This window comes from Battus philenor, unplaced genomic scaffold, assembly GCF_028537555.1.
Source record: "Battus philenor isolate CCGP_79_NKW_IND1 unplaced genomic scaffold, ilBatPhil1.0.hap1 SCAF_22, whole genome shotgun sequence".
NCBI classification, from domain to species: Eukaryota; Metazoa; Arthropoda; class Insecta; order Lepidoptera; family Papilionidae; genus Battus; species Battus philenor.
The window spans coordinates 7,787,261-7,804,007 of NW_027181685.1; the positions used below are offsets into that span (position 1 = coordinate 7,787,261).

The following is a 16,747-nucleotide window of genomic DNA, read 5'->3' on the forward strand; positions in this document are numbered from 1 at the left end:
AACCTTAAAAGTCACATATAATATCAATTACAAAAAATATTATAATTATTGTACTTTGTACCTAAAAAAATTAACCGTTTAGGTAATATTGGAAAAAGAATTCTGCATAGAGAGACATATGCATTTTGTACCTGACGATGCACCAGACAATGTCGTTGGCTTCCCACTCCCTTATGCTACTGATTTAAATACCCAATGTATCTAACACGACGACAAATCATGAAACTAGACTAACTTTTGATTTATCGTATAATGAGGGCTATGTAGTACACGTACACTTTTGGATAAAATTTTTATAAATAACTTTCTTCAAAAATGTTAACACATAAAAATATTTACTGTGGAGTTAACATAATAATTATATAAAGAATAGTTTAAGTACAACATTAAATTAAACATTGAAAAAGACCAATTACGAGCTTTTTCCTTAAGGTTATCACGAGAGAAAAAGAAGATGAATATTATCAATTAAATGATGTACCCGGGTATATAATAAAATCGTATCAATTGCAGCTTGACTTTTGTAAAAACAAAACAGCGTTCACCCGTCGTTCGAGATTAGATTGCACGAGAAGCTTTCCATCTTATGCAACAGCAGATTGGAAGACAAAACTGCGGCTTATCTACCTAGCTTATACGTTCGTGGCTAAATCACTCTGTGAACCAACTCGCTTATATAAGAAGCTCGTTTATTCGTTTTACCTAGCAAAGCTATAATACAAAATTAACCTCGATAATCTCTAATATGTGTATTATTACAAGATATTGACACGTATGTCTCTAACCTTGATAAACACAAGGTATTGTACATTTTTTTTAGATTTAATTTAAATTGAAATTAACATGAATAACATTCGTGCTGCTTTCTGATGTTTTCTTTGTATCCCACTTAATATAGGCGTAGAATCGCCAAGAAGGTAGTCGGTTATCGCAGTCAATTAATAACTATAAAACAAAGAATCACAAGCGCATTGAGGACCCTGGAGGATCCGTTCCACTAATGAGAAATCTCCTTGGATCCTTCTTGAATCAACCTTCGAATAAAGTGCATTCTTCGAATAAACCTCCTTTTAGAACGTACCTTGAAGAATAACTCTACCAAAATTTCCTTAAACGGTTAATTAAATGTTACAATTGAAACAAATTTTAATAAATCCGTGTAAAGTAAAAATAAGTGGTCAAGTATTTTATTCAATATTATGACACAGAAGAAAGGTGTTTGCGGCTTTTTTTATAGAGATCGCCTTTGAAGAAATAGAAAATAGAAACTAAATAAACATTTAGACATATGTTAACTTAATATTCCACAATTTATGCGACATAAATCTGATATAGCTACGAAATTAGCTTTTGTAAGTTTATAGTATCTTTGAAGATATTTTAAGTATATAGAATTGTTTCAAGTATATAGAAAAATAAAATTATAATGAATTTATTTTGAAATGATACAATTTTCTGATAAATAGTTATGTGTAAATATACCATGTTCATTTTAATTTTATTTTCCCGCAATTTTTCTATATGTAACAAACATATAGAAAAATTATGTCGAAAATTTATAACGAACGTGCATATTAAGTTTTATAAAAGATTAAATATCGTGACTAATCCGGAATTTTATGACTTGACATCTGGGCATCCTCCCGAGCAGGACAAACAAACGAAATAAAAGGAAAAATGGGTCATACTTTGTACGTGCTTCTTTTCGTTAGGCGTTAATTTTTAGTGTTTAAAATTAGTAATATCAAATAATTTTACTATATATAAACGGAAGTAATATTTAAGCACTAGACCACTACTGTCCCGCTAAATAACAGGTTGGATGTGTTTTGAAAAAAAAAGCTCCAATTAAGGGCGTACAAAAGCCATGACTAAAAACTCTCCGGGGATTCCTAAACTAAACGCAACGTTGCACGAATTCGTACATTTTAATTTTAAACGCGATACACGCGAACAAACAAATGTTTGGACAAACATGGGCCCGAAGCGTACCGGTGGTCGCGACGCATCGGCGGCGTCGCTCCTGCAAACGAAACGAACACGAAATACTGCCGCGAATAATTAGACCGTCGAATGCTTGGAAATAAAAAGGCTTATATCGTCTGGGTTTGCAGGCGCGCGGGCGATTTGCTGATAGGAATTGGTTCAATCATTCATCGGGGGCTTTAATGAAATATTGCGGAAAATAATTGATCGTGTCGCTACACGACATCGGCGGGTGACGGCTTAATAAATTGATTATTAACAATTAATCCGCGCAGGTTAGATCTCCGCTACTTTAAAATACCATGTACGAAACCCTTTCAAAACAAAACGCAAGTAAAAATACTTAGATAGTATAAAAAATTTCTTATTTACGAAACATTTAAAATTCGTATTAATAGTGAATTATCAGTTTTTAAAGCAAATACATGTCGATAACATAAGTTAACTAAAGCTCAATATACCTATGCGTATGATTCATGTCCTCTTAATCTTGAATGGAAACAGTTAAAATAATAATAACATTACACCATACACAAGATAAATTATCGCATTAATATGTAAACATAAACATAAACTATTCGCCCAAGCAGAAAACGCACATCTCATTGATATATTAATGACCATCTAAGGATACGTTTGCATGGTCCTGTCGTTTGCACGGTGCGAATACATTCTTTTAGTGTCACATATATTGTTAGGGCCTACGTTAGGACTTGGCGTGTTATATAGGAAAAAACAAAAACAAAGTGATTGGGACGAAATTTTTCGTCAATCGAGAAGATAATTTAAAAAGTGGTAGTTGGTAAACACATTTGTAAATTTCTTTGCAGTCGCTATTAAAGACTCATATAAAATTGAGGCTTCTTTCTTCTTTCTTCTCGCCAATGGACAACCTTTTAGCCCCAACAACCATCGGTTGCACGAGCGTTTGTGCTGCGCCCACTGCCACTTCAGACGAATAATTCTTTGAAATACGTCGGTATCCTTGGTTCTTCTGCGGATCTTCTTATTTCTGATTCGATCTTGCAGCGAAATTTTAAACATGTCTCACTGACCTTCTTATAAGTGCTACCGTAAGCGCGACTTCGTCAAGGATCCGTAAGTTATCACCGGCAACGCACACTGGTCAAAGACCTTCGTCATCAGGCATTGCTGTATTTTGAACGAGATGTTTCGGAGCTTCGCGATCTAAAATTGATTGCTAACCTTTTATCAATAATATCATATAACAACAAATACAATTACTCATATGGATGCTATTTGTTAGACAACGTGCACTTTTTCCTATAAATTTATTTTACATATTGTAATAATTATCTTTTCTGATGTTATTCATTGAAGCACTTCCAATATCCCATGAACTAATGATTTAGTCGTAAAACGTTTACTGCTGGTCATTGGTCTCCTCCGTAGATTTCCAAAAGATCATGGTCAAGGTGTTTTTCAACGACCCTAACATTGTCGTCGGTACGTATGCGCACACGGGAAGTTACCATTTATTTTTATCAATACCGACCGTGTAGTATATATACAGACTAATTTATTTGTAACTTTTGTTTTTTAGTTTAGGGAAATAGATAAATAATAATTGAAAACTATGTTAAAAAATGGAAATACTGTTATAAAAAGAAAAATAAAAAAAGTGCTTCTAAAAATGAAAATGCTTTACACAAACACGGGAAGCCATGGGGCGCTGAGGAACATCGGTATTAATTTGCTAATGGAGAGCGGCCGCGTGTCCAGGTTGGCTGGCCCGTATTGTGCTCTCGTGTGTAATTTAATTCGATAGCTCATCAATTACACTCTATCGGCTCTATTGTAAAGGCTGCACGGGATTTTGATCGCGGAATTAGGCAAACTAACTGTTTGCGGCGGGGCAACAATTATCTAATGCAAATATTTTTATCTATTACGCAGAAAACAGACTAGACAAATTAATAGAAATCATTACAGTTAAGAATGTATATGTATAATTTGAACACATAAGTGTTAGCAAGCATTCAAATTACGCGGTAAAATTTTCAATACGGATGTCCATGAAAAGTTAGAAGTGAAGGTAATCTATCAACTGATTGTAAAGAATGGTTGGTATTTTTGAGTTAATTGGATGCTAACCATAAAATTAACGTTGTCGTTCTATGTTTTCCTACCCTAATTTACTGCGCATTAATACACAAGCGAAACACAAATGCTCGAGTCATACAAATGCAATTATGATTTTCTATTCGAGTAACATACAGGATACTTTCTAACAAAAACTTTTGTTAATTTGTTTAAATAAATCAAAAAGATAAAAACAGTTGCAGTAGGTCAATTTGAAGAATTCTTCCATGCAAGTTCATTAGTTGTAAACGTGATGTCCATGAGTCATACCATGATTATACACTTTGGGTTAGGTTTGATGAATCGCCTGTTTATGAGGAGCATAATACAAAGGCTCATTTGTCATGAACCCACAACTTATAAGTTTATAAAATAATTAAATAAGTAGAATAGAAAAGATATTTTACTCTCAAAGAATACGTAAGAAAAAAGGCTTCAAATGAGTGAATAAACTTAAATTAGAGATCGAAAAACTTTTAACTATTGTAAAACTGACGAAGTTTTGATAAAGTAACGGTAATATAATGTTTTAATATCATTTTACATACAATCCTATAGACAATCGATAATCGACAATCAATTTACTGATTTCGATTTTATATAACTATAAGGTTAATCATATATCTTTATACATGTTTTGTTATGACAGCATTTTTTTTCTACCTAAACTTTACGTACACAAACTTTAAAGTTTCAGGAATAACATTGAGCTTTATTGATAAGCTCTCAGCTCCCCGTGGAGTACGCATTGTTTGGGATTACTCTTCGTGGTCGATCAAGAATAAGGATATCGGAAGAGGCAGCGAGCAGGCCTCACAGCGCCTAGACAGATGGCTGGAGCCTTAAGTTTCTGAAGCGAAGACCACGAAAAGGCATGTACAGCGTAGCGTCCAGCGTCCTTTCAGAAGATGTACAGACGACCTTATTAGTGTTCGGAAGACGTAGAAAACTGGCTGCTTTCAACTAGTCTTATAGGAAATATATGGCTCTAAAGGCAACATGTGATGTCAAACGGCTGAAATGATGATCTATTGTTTACTTTTACGTGAGTTTATAAAAAAGACTGAAATATTTAAGAGAAGAATGGTATTCGACATGTCACGAGATGTTAAAGACGTAATGTATTGAGCGCGCTGGGCGGTAAGTAGATATCTCACTGAATGGGTTCACACGTGACGCCGCCGCGGCGTATCTAATTAAGTAATGACCGGACTCCGAGATACCGTTCTGTTACTATTAAGAAACTATGAGACATGAGTTTACTGATGTTATTAAACTACCGAAAATTGTTATCTATTCTATGGTAATATGAAATAGATAAGTTTAACTCTTAAAAAAATCTAGTTTGATATGAATGTATAATAAAAATTTCAATAATAAGATAGCGATTTAATCTATATCAACAAGTTTTTGTAATGTTGCTGTAAATATAGGTTATCGATCAAAATCGATCTAGAGTTTTACTTTGGCTCCATTTTTTCGGAATTTTTTGGCAATTCTGAAAAAAAAAATTATGTAAAAAAGGATTAATTGAAAAATATTCTGCACCAGTAAGGATCTCTCAGTTACTAACGCTTCACTGCAAAAATTGCGGCAAATATCATTTTGTGTTAAATTTTGACTACGTAAGTAAATCACAGCATTGAGCTTATAGTCGTACAATGATAGATAGCATATTTATAACGGGTACAACATTGTGTTATTAATTATTACTATACTTAGGAATTAGGACCGCGGAACGTCGCTCTTACAAGACGGAGGTAATTTAACCGTTTGCTTGTTTAAGTTTAATCAGTTGCCTCTAACGACTCCCACGAGAAGACGTAGACATGTATTTTCTCTCCCCCTTCTACGAGGAAGTTAATAAATAATATATAACACATTTGTATTGTTAATCCCCGCTTCGGCCATATGTGCGGAACGGGTGGATAAAACTACCCCATCTACCGTATACTCTACATAAATTATGAATTTCACATTACCTATCAACAGACGAAGATATAAAAGCAGGTGAGGATTTTCATAAAGATAACTATATATAAAATTGACTATCAAAAGTTAGTTTGCCCGGCAGAATAAAAATGGCTGCTACATATAATTTTCATATAAAACAATATATAAAATATCTATTTTTCTTGTTACATTTTAATTAACACAGAGATCTGGTCAGAATACGGCGGTCTTCTATCTTCTATGGGGCAATTAGTCTTATAATGTAAGAAGTTTACTTCGCTATTCCTTATCTAAATTTAATTCTTTAACTCTTGGATAACATATAGTGGAAAGTTTTGGGAAAAGTCTGTGTACTCTTGTAGAATGTAGACTGATTACGATTTATCCAGAACTGTTTAACACAAACGTTATATTAAAAAAATAAGATTTCGATCTCAAGTCTGATTTGTAAAAAATTGTTAATAATGAAACTAATTCGAAATAACTTTTTGTGTGTTATCGCCTTGCTTTGTTCGTTCGCAATGATAATGTAATGTATTTATAATTCAATGTCGCAGCAGGTCATTCCGTCTGTACAAGCTGAAACAGTACTAAGTGACATCATTATGGGCGAACAGTATAAGTCATTTGACGGTTGGTTTTTATTGTAATCGATTAACGTAGTTTATACTCGCAATTCTTTATTGTGAAAAATTATCACCTCAACAGATGATCACCGAATTCTCATTCTAAGTTCTTTTGTGATTCGAGAGGACTATACCGTAGGGGTACAGATATCTCTCCCTTCTCCTGTCACGTTTAATAATGATGGAATATTTCTTATCTTGAAAGATTCGGATAACGGATTCCGTTAGAGACGCGTAACAAAGCGCATACTGTACCTCAACAGGTTAACGAAGAATGTTAACAAGCATACATATGAATTATGTGAAAATGGATATCACTTTTAGATACAGTTTTTTTATTGAATCTATCACGGCTTACTTTAACATAATACCAATAAAAGTGAACTTTTTCGTTCAAGCCGCAATGACGTGAAAGCGACACCGAGTTTAATATTCATATATTCAATACATACATAATAAGGATTGAGTGCGTTTTAAAATTGTTTATATTTTATACTACATCAAATAATTGTTAAAAAGTTTAATCATTATTTTTCTGGAAAATTATACTTGAAAAAGGTTCGCGTTTTAAAGTGAAACAACCAACATTTCAGCCGTTGGACGTCCACTGCTGACTATTGTCCTCCCCTATAGAGTCCAAATAAAAGAGGTTAGAAGCGACTTGCATTCAGCGTCATCTGTCCACCTATTGGGCGATAGTTTTACGCTGCGCGTTTCGTCCTATGGACATACGAACGTTACGGTCCCCGGGGATTGTTCTGCGCACTATCTGGCTTCCCCAATGCCACTTCAACTTGCCAATCCGTTAGGTTATGTCGATTACTTTCGCTAGTCTACGGATCTGCTCATTTCTAATTAGATCTTATAGATAAGTCTCGAGTAAAGTCATTTTCATGGCTCGTTGGGCAACTGTGAGTTTTACAATGAGGCTCGCAGTGAGATGATTCATCAATGTTATTAACCACTAATCAACCAAAAGATTTGACAATAATTAAAGAGTAAATTACATGTCTCGAAATAAACTCATTTATTAGGCTTTTCGTAAATAAAACGAGCATTTTAACGCTATATTTTATCTGCTGCTGCAGTTACCCGTGGCGTTATCAAATTTCGAGTTTCCGCGAATCCCTGGAACGCTTCGACCTCATAACAATTAATCAGACGGCAGCGCGTCATGCGCCTTGCAGCGACGTCCGCACTTCAGCCCCCCGCCCGCCCTTTCCCACGTCTGATTTATGGTAATTACTCCCCACAATGGTCATCCGAAACAACAACATAATTTTCCACGTCCGACCGTGAGATAAGGAACTCGATTCGAAACGAGCCGGGGTGACCGACGTTTCGGTGTTGACAAAATTGATTGCTTCAAGTAAGTTAGGCAGCCTTTGACTGGTTTCTTAATCTTTGTAATGCACAAGGAGTTATTAGAAAATATATTTCGAACAGTTTACTTTAAAAATCGTAAAATTAAATCACCTCCCTTAAGATGTCTCTATCTACGGCTTTAATTGACTTTTATGGAAACTAGTTTAAACGGTAATCTCAATACGAGCGGTATTAATAAGATGATATCAATTGTTTTACAACCCTATACAAATTTATTGGAAAATGCTTTATTTAAATTTCTATTAATCAATTTCAACGATGGACAAGCGACTGAACTCGTTGCAGCAGCGAAGTTGTAATGTACAATTACAAACTGTAATTTCATGCCATTTACGCGGACTCGTGAATGGATAATTGTAGAATGCGCCATTCTTAACATTTCTTATATCTGTATTAGCGAGCGTGAGAACCGAGATTGGGGCCTTTTTACATGAAAAAAAAAACTCGCTTGCGGTACCAAAGAGAAAGTATTTATTCTCACAGTGTCTCTATGTTTCTTAACGACTTCACTTTTAACATTTATAAGATTAAAACGTTGATTGGCATAGCATAAACCCAAACCGAAATTAGACAAATATTTTGTTAATGCGACATTATGAAATAATTGACAATAAAAATAATATTATATTGTAAAAAGCTTCAAATGAAACAGCAATGTTGCGTTAACATGCTATAAGCGAAATCTTATCGTTTACACGAATTATGAGCTCAATAATCTGTAATCGTTATAAATAATAACTACGCCTACCCACTATATGTTGTTGTTGAAATCACCCCCGCGCAAGAAAATATTCAAATAGAATTTATTTAGTAGAGAGTACCTATTCGTTGGAGCTCTTGCAACTGTCGCACAAACATCCTTCTGTTTACCGAGGTCAGAAGTTGAATATATAATTCTCAAGGATCACTTGCCTTAGCCTCGTCTAGCATGATTGCTTGTGGCTTTTGCCTTACAGGTGAACCAGAAAGTTTTGCAATATTAACAAGTGAGTGAAATAGAAATACGCAAATAAGTGACGATGAAAATAAATCACTTATTTGTATTATTTAGGATCGGCAAGACTGATTAGATGCAGGTTTTTTGTTTGCGAAACATTTCGGAGTCCAGACGGCCGCGCTATTCGTGCCGCTGTCGTCCTATTGTTTGTCCGTTCCGTATTTATAATGAGCGCCATTTTACCGTAAACTGGACAATAAAGACCCTTTCAGACTTAAATTTTTAAAGGATCACTGCGCTTTATTGTTTCCACATGTAAGCAATTTATTTAAAAGCACTTTTAACTTTAGACAAAGACTTAGAAGATTAAACAAGAAAATAATCATAACAGAAATTATAACGAGAAAGTTGTTAATGTAACTACATATTTACTTTTTATTGCACGATCAGGACAGTTTCAGTAACGCCTAACTAGGCTAATGGTGTAAATAAAGCACAGTAACCAGTCATATAATAAAATGCATACTTCTCAACTTCAAGCGCTTTACAATTTGCGCTAGAAAATGTAAGGCGAGATGCTTTTGATGATTGTGTTATACTGTATGGTTATAGGTGTAAAAGCTTTAAGGGGATGAAACTGTGAACATTTCTCAGCGAAATAATGCGAAGTTTTTACACCTCTATCCCACCAACATGTATGAAGTGATCACTGTGAAATATGTTAAATTAACTTATTATGCTATTGCTGCTAATAAACTTTGGAAGTACAAACTCTGCAGAGACAGATTGTATTTTTTGACAGGGAGTATTTTAATACGTAGTAATCAGAATTTTCAAATCGTTTTTTTAGAATGTAATTTGCTATTTCAGAAACCATTGATTTCAACTATTTTTACACCCTGCTTGTACGCTCATAACAATCATACTATCATGTATACAAGATAAAAAAAAATTTCTTGCTTGGGAATTTATCAAAAGGTCATAGTTATACAGTTAATAACTAAAGAAAAACACAAAGAACATTTGTGACAAATAGTAGTCTAATAAACACAAACTATATATGGTGCTGGTGGCACAAAAACGAGCGTTACTCACGCACGTCTGGGACTGCCTTAGCGGGCGGATCGTAAAGCAGCATACGTATAGTCATAAATCGGCGCGACTGCTTGAAATGGGACAACGCGAGGAAGGAGAGTGCGTTCTTGCGCCGACGACAATAATGCAATAGGAATCGAGCGCGGAATCGGCTACCGTTCTGAACCGTTCTACGAATCAATTTTTATGAAACACTTTACACACTTTTTAACGCATATTTACATAATACATTTTAATAATATATTAAAAATGCTCACTTGCCCCAGTGGTTTAAAACACAAAGTAAAACCGGTCATCGTCGCGTTCTTTGATGGAGGCCGATATCTTGCAGGAGGCATCTGTCAGCTGATATGATGATGATGTTATTTATTGTATTTGGGGTAATAAAAAAGAAACTTTAAAACTGTTCACTTCTTATTGTATTTCTTTTTTTTCGGAAGGTTTATGGTTTACCTTTGCATTAATAGTTTCCGTGAAGTGGAAGTGATGAGACATAAGGGTAAATCTCGTTTCTCGACAACTAAGCTTACCCGGAAACCTGGGTTCGGTTTATGATAGAATTTTTACCAGAATTGTCAAGAGACAATGGACTTGTTAAACAAAATTTGCTGTAGCTATTATCCTCAATTTTATTTGTAGAGTGTTTAACAATGAAAAACATTTGAAAGGCCGAAGTGATTACGTTCTGTGGCAACCAGGTATTCAATAAAATAATTTTAGTTTGTTGTGCTATTTTTTACACGGTTGTATCTTATGATCATTTATCATTTAGTAAAGCTTATTCAAATCAACCTTATAAAGCCGTACATTAATTGACAGCAAAAATTAAGAATTTATGACTGTGTAAATTGACTACGAGTATTTGAGTAAACTTCTGTAATTGAATATTAAATCTTCTACTTGTTTCTAAATTACTAAAGGTCGTGTCCGTCTTGAAAAGTCTTAACGGAATCGATGACGACTTTCCTATCTATGTTTACTATTCCATCCTCTACTGAGTTCAGTTATTCATTTGATCGGATAAGCGGGTAGGCGATGGACCACGTGGTCGCTCATTTTGTTCTTAATCGTACTGTGGGTGATATTTATAAAATAAGTTACGGAGTCGTTGGTAACATTGTAGACTGCATGGTCTTGATCTTGGGTTGGTCATGGAAAGACTTGTGTGTGTATTTTATTGTCCATGCTATGCGTAACGTTTGCAAAAAAAGATAATAAAGTGTAAATGTCTCTCAATATAAATAAACATTTAATTGGAAGCGATAAGCACAATTCATTTACATACAATGCGCACACCAATAGACAAGACGCCAATCAGCCATGAATAATGCAAGCTCGCATTACTTGTTTTAAAATATTTTCCTGTATTGTTCCGCAACGTGTAGCTTCGACCACCATACCTCCTGTTCACGGACACTTTCCTCATTATGCATTTCTACTGTTTTACTGTATTGAATTAAAAAAGAGTGTACACATTACACATTTTTTTAAACACATACCACTGCAACTACTTTTCTATTGAGATATGCTAATGATTTGATCATACATACATTCATTACATAGGTATAACTTTATATACTACTAATAATACGACTATTCCAACAGATTTTTTTTTCTCAAATTCCTTTAGTTTTGTTTAACTTTGCGCATCAACCCAAAATGCCTTTTCAACCTAGTTACATTTAAAAGAGCTGCTTATTAATTCATTCATGATGTCTACGTACGATTTTAGAGTTTATCATTGTTTTAAAAAAAATAGTTTCAATAATATATTGTTACCATAATAAGAAAGAATATATTCATAATTGTTTAACATGACAAAATTGCTGTCAGGATGTGTCCAAACATATAAATTTGTCTTGCTTACATTAAAACGATTTAGTTGACCTGTAAGCACTTTTGAATTACCGCCATCTATAAAAAAAAAAATTGAAACAAAGTAAATGAAATCTTACTAGAGCCATGAAGCGGATAATAAATAAAGTAATCGACATTAACGACCAATATCGCTGAACGGGGCCTTGAGTGTTATTTTGAGTGCACGCGGCTGCCCCTAGACGAAACAACGTTACACAAGAAACATGCCCGTACGGACAGCGTTTATTGCGGTCACGAAGCTTATTGTTCGAGATATCGAAACTGTAAATAAAAATATTATGACATGTATGGAAATATTCTTACTTTGAAGACGAATTATGAAATGATAAGAATATGCAACGAATTAATAGTCTTTTCAAATAAAGAACGGCAATCTCCAACACGATATTAACTGAAACATTTAAAACTTTTAAATATGACGAAACTCATAGACCAGAATAACAAAGTCTTCTATTGAAAGATAGAGAAAGCTCGATAATTGAATATCAGTCAAACTTATGAACTCGCATCACACAAAGATGTAAGATCGTAATTATTGAACAAGTAACTACACTAAAGTACTTAATTATAACGTAACATTACTTAACGTATTTTTCGTAATTTAATTGATATGCTGAAAATGTGTTTCGGGTGACAGCTCAAGATGAGTTTCTACTTCTTACGCCAAGTCACTTCTAGGAGCGTTCGCCTAAGCAAATTTAGAGCTTGGCTGTTTGATGAAATAAATATTCTAACTACCCTAGCCGATAGATATCCCTTAGTTTAGGAGCGTGAGAGGAGATTTAGCTAAACGCCTCCAGTTCCCTGCCACCAATTCTGTAAAGCTATATATTGAATACAGGTAAATCATCATCATTCAGCCGTAGAATATCCACAGCTGGACCCAGGCCACACTCTGTATTTCGGTTCGTAGTCTGCATCCAGAACCTTCGACCGACCTTAACAAGGTCGTCTGTCCACCTTTTGGGTACACCACCTAATGATACTTCAACATACTAAACCGCTGTTGCCATAGGTAACTTTTGTCCGTGTACGGGACATATCTCTCTCCACAGCTAGTTAAACGACCATGAGCTTGCTAATGAGGCCCATAGTAAGAGACCAGGTCTCACTACCGTTAATCATTACTGGTAACACACATTGGTTGTAGACCTTCGTCTAATGCAGTGAAAAATATTTGACTAGAAAATGTTTCGTAATTTCCGCGGGAAAATGTCTATGTTCAAAAAATGTACAATGAAATGTACAGGGTATGCCCTGAGAGGACATGATATTAATGTCTTCGCGCTTTAATAATTACCCTCACTCTATAGGAAATCAGGTAATTAATACGGTTTAAATTCTCACGCGAATAACAAACAGTCCAGCTCAGGCCGGGCGGCTGGTAACCCGTATGTTTACGAGCGCGGTTCACGGCCGTCATGTGTACGGTACGCAGGAACATATAGGCATCTCGCTTCAGCAGAACAAAGTTATATATATTCAGTTGTTCTCTCTCTCTCCAACCGTGATTTATGATCTTTGGAGCTTTACACACTAGTCGAAGCTACTTACATCGTCCGTAGCGCGCCGTGCATTGTGATTATGATGCAATAAAGTAATTATTTTATCTCGTTGAATAAGCGCGGGGGAGATGCGTAAAGATTGTCAAACTATGTGAATGACAGCTTACATCAACCAGTTAAAAGCTTACGCGGTTATTATTAGATGACTATGAACTTAAAAAAATGAATATTTCTTAAATAAACATTAAATATTGATATTATTACAATTTACTTAAATATTTTAACTTGAGAAAGAGTCGTTCTCTTATTTAATTTAATATGGATTCCCAAAAAAAAATTAAAATAAAAATAAATTATTTTACTAAGAACGTGTTGAAAAGATCTCGACTCGTATCTCAACTTGTACATCAAGTAATAAGACGCTAATTCTTTACGTACAATAAACAGTATTATATCAAATTAAGTTCAAAATTGAGTTGATAAACTTAAACAGCAAACAACTTCAAGGTACGCTAATAAAACTGGTGGTCGGACTTCGTTCAATCATTTCCTTATACAATGATTTACAACAATTCTAAAACCTCGTCATTAACTTACTAAACCAATTATCGCGTAAATTAACTGTCGGCGCGGCGAGCCGCGTACGGCGGCGATTAAGCAAGTTGTCGGCAAATGACGCTCTTTCACATAACCGAACGAAGCTGCGAGTCGAACAGCGGTACAAATCACGCGCGGACATCGCTCGTACTGCGGCGTGAGGATTGTTAATAAAATATAAATTAATGCGTGACTGAGGAGCGCTTGATTGCAGCCAAATACATCTAGCGCTGTTCCGGCTGCAGTTCCGGGTCATTGGTGCGGGTGATTTACATTCAAACTTTTGGTTTACACGGAAGATCTTCCTCATACTCACTTTTATGGAAGTATAGACTGGATATGTTTTCGCGCAGATTTTTAGCTCCGCCAACAGACGCCCACGAAGCCACGCCTCGTAGAAGATAAAATTCCCCTTTTGTACAAGGAAAGGTGCGCCAGAACGAATCTATGCTCGAAGCTTTGTGTGTTTGTGTTGTTTAACTTTTGATAACGATATACAAATATTGTCTTAAAGTAAAAAAAATCTATTTAAAATTATCTCTGAACTAATCTCACTATGAGCCTACATTAATTTACTGCTGGAAATACGAGTTACCTAATACCTTCTACCCTATGTGGAACACGGCGTTCATTTTTCCATCTATTATAAGTAAAGCGCCCTGCAAAACTTCGACCCATAAGCGGTATCCAAACTGATAATACATGAACGTAATGTGAATGGAATTAACTTTAAAACTTGTGGAGTTTGATGCAATGACAGCAAATTATAACGCAGGGTCAAAAAACTGTTAAATGTACTTAATAAAACAATAGGCAATACATGCAAACCATTCAAAGTGGCGCCTAAGATTAGTGTAAGACGGATAGAAATGAGGGGAACAGATTATGAAATTTTAAAAACAAACTCAACAACTGATGTCCCTTTAGGATGGCAAACGAAAACAACTTTATAGTGTTACATCAATTACATTATGCTCTGTATGTAACATTATACTAGTCATTGTCATTTCAGCCGTAGGACGTACGACGCTGGATCTAGGCCTCCACATGTATTTCCAAGACTAGTTCAAGCCGCTTGCATCCAGCGTCTTCCGAAACCATTAACAAGGTAATTAATCCACTTTTTAGAAGGACATTCTATACTGGACATTTGATGCTCCGTGACCTCCACCCAAGAACCTTAAGGCCTAATTGACCATCTTTCTTGCACGCTTGGCCTGACCAGCGCCTGTTCAACCTGCCAATGTGTTAGACTGTGTTAGTTACTTTTATTTTTCACTTTTTTAGAAGTCTTTATTAGCATATCGGCCTCCTCTCACTTATATCTGACGCCTCTACTTACATTATAATTAACTAAAATAACTTTCAAGAAACATCACATTTAGCATCGCATTGGGTTGGGGTTACGCTTGTTCATTGTTCATTTAAGTGCCAGTTAAGAGTAAAGAAATCACGAATCGCTCCCTCTAAGCACACGCACGAGTCGAATCATTAATAAGGTACAATTGTAAGTTGCCGCCGGTGGCAGCTGCAACGATCTGGCTACAAGAAAAAAAACCACGTGCCCCCGCGGCTGACGATTTGTTAGTGTTGCGTGTTTGTGTGAGTTTGTGTGTGAAGTATCATACTAACCGGCTCGACTCCAGCATCATTTTGTGTGGCCTGTGAACAAACAGACAGAGTTTAGCACAATTGAATTAATTATGGTTTTTATAAGTTTTAAATTTATGTTTTGCAATTTTTCGTAAACAAAATGGGTAACAAAAAATCTTACATATTAAAGCATACTATTGTTTAAGTACACACACCGACAAGCACACAATTGGATATCCACCCACAATGTGGACAGACGATTTTGTTACGGCCATCGGAAGACGCTGGATGTAAGCAGGTTTCTTTCAACCCAGGATAGGAATATGTCTATGAAAGAAGACTGCGTTTAGGATTTAACATCCCACAGCTGAAATAATGATGATGATTTTTTTTAGCTTAAAAGTATAAATGTCAATTTAAACTTATTTTAAATTGCACAATTATAAAGGGCTATAAAAATGTTATTTATTACAAATAAAACATTATTGGTGCGTAACTAGCCAATAAAACTGGCAGGTGCATGTTATCGGAGTTATTCATACACATGTAACATTTGAACCGCGGCGGGATGTAAACAGTTTATGGCAAACTTTTTTACATATACGATAATTTAAAATATTCAAATATTCACGCAAATGTATAAATCAATACATTTGAGTCAATTTTTCAAAGATCTATGGAAATGTATGGAATGAAAAAGGAACACGTTTATCAAAAGATCTTTAAATTTACACAGCTGCAAATCAAAATTTAGGATTATTTCAATAAGCAAATGCAACCTGCAATCAAAAATCGTCTAGAATGATAATTTCATCTTGTCAGACCGTAGTTTGCCGTGGTTTCTTCCCCAGATCCTTAAAGATCAAGAGGCTATCTGTTCTGCGCGTTATATGGCCTCTGTCCACTTGCTTGTTTTGACACACATTATTTTCGTCAATTCAACTTTAAATGTATAAAAACTATTAAGAACAAATAAAAAAGTACTAAGTGACGGCCGGCCGACCGCAGACGTTACATAATTCGTAAGAAATCACGCTAATCTCCCAAGCGACGTACGCCCACCCCGATATTAGGTATTAATCGATCAC

General features: G+C 35.1%; 1 long non-coding RNA gene across 1 annotated transcript in view; it reads right to left on the reverse strand.

Annotated features, from left to right (window-relative positions):
* Positions 1-16,747, reverse strand: part of LOC137923629 (uncharacterized) — a 138,314-nt gene that overhangs the window by 31,677 nt on the left and 89,890 nt on the right. The window contains exon 2 of the long non-coding RNA XR_011107561.1: positions 15,699-15,728. This is a non-coding gene — a long non-coding RNA (uncharacterized lncRNA). The remainder of the gene's footprint in view (positions 1-15,698; positions 15,729-16,747) is intronic.